Here is a 1314-nt window from a genome sequence, read left to right on the forward strand (position 1 = left end):
ATAAAGGACAAATAAGTGCAGTTTAGAATGGATCCTTGAATGTTGGCACTATGACTGGTAAAGGAAGAAAAATAGCTGACATGATGTCGAGAAGAAAGATAGATGTACTGTGTGTGCAAGAGACTAAGTGGCAAGGAAGTAAAGCGAGATTGTTAGGAGGAGCCTTCAAGTTATTCTATCATGGCAGGGTCGGGAGGAGATATGGCGTGGGTGGAGTGGTGAAAGAAAAGTACATTAACAGCATAGTGGAGGGTAAAAGGATATCTGACAGAATAATAACAGTGAAGTTGAGTACTGGAAGGGGTGCCACTGAATGTAACCAGTGCGTATGTCCCACAAGTAGGATGCGAGAAGGAGAAGGAAGAATTCTGGAGCGAAGTAGTGGAGGTGGTTCAGATTATACCGGCAGCAGAAAGGATATTTATAGGAGCGGACTGCAGTGGCCATGTCGGAGAAGGAAGTAATGGTGATGAGCATGTAAAAGGCAGATATGAAGTGGGAGAAAGAAAGCTGGAAACGGATGGAAGTGGCGGTAGTGATCACCCATTTAAAGATGAGAGAAGGAAACAGAGTAACCTACATGAGTGGGAGTAGGAGTACACAGATAGATTATATTCTTTGTAGGAGAAGCAATCTGAAAGAGTTTAAAGATTGTAAAGTTGTACCTGGAGAGAGTGTAGCAAAACAACATAGGATGATGATTAACAAAACAAGGTTTGAAACGAAGTCGAGGAGGAAATTTAATATAGAACCAAAGATTAAATGGTGAAATTTAAAAGAACAGTTATGCAGTTATCCAAGGATGAGGTTAGGAAGATTTTGGGAGAAAGGGAAGAAGTCGGTTGGGCAGAAACCTCAGATGCAGTCAGCGAGAAGTGCAGGATAGCATAAATGGAAAGAAAGACACAAAAAAGGGAATGATGAAAGCCATCATGAATACAAAGATATGTATAGTAGGACAAAGAAGTTGCAAAGGTAAAAGAGACGTTAAATGAGAAATTAGACTCTATGGAAGGGGAGAAAGGTTTCTATAGACTGGCCAGACAAAGATCCAGAAATGGGAGAGATGTGCAGCATGTAAAAATGATAAAAGAGCAGATGGAAATAATTTGACAGGTGAAGAAAGCATCTTGAGAAGATGGAAGGAGTATAAGAACACTGAAAATATGAGAGACAGAAAACTGGAAGACGCAAGAAGGTGAGGATCAGCAGAGAGGTGAGGAAGGCTATGAGAAGGATGAAAGAAGGTAAAGCTGTAGATCCAAATAACATCCCGAGAGGAGAGATGGCAGCGACGTGGCTAACCAAACTGTT

This window comes from Penaeus monodon, chromosome 27, assembly GCF_015228065.2.
Source record: "Penaeus monodon isolate SGIC_2016 chromosome 27, NSTDA_Pmon_1, whole genome shotgun sequence".
NCBI classification, from domain to species: domain Eukaryota; kingdom Metazoa; phylum Arthropoda; class Malacostraca; order Decapoda; family Penaeidae; genus Penaeus; species Penaeus monodon.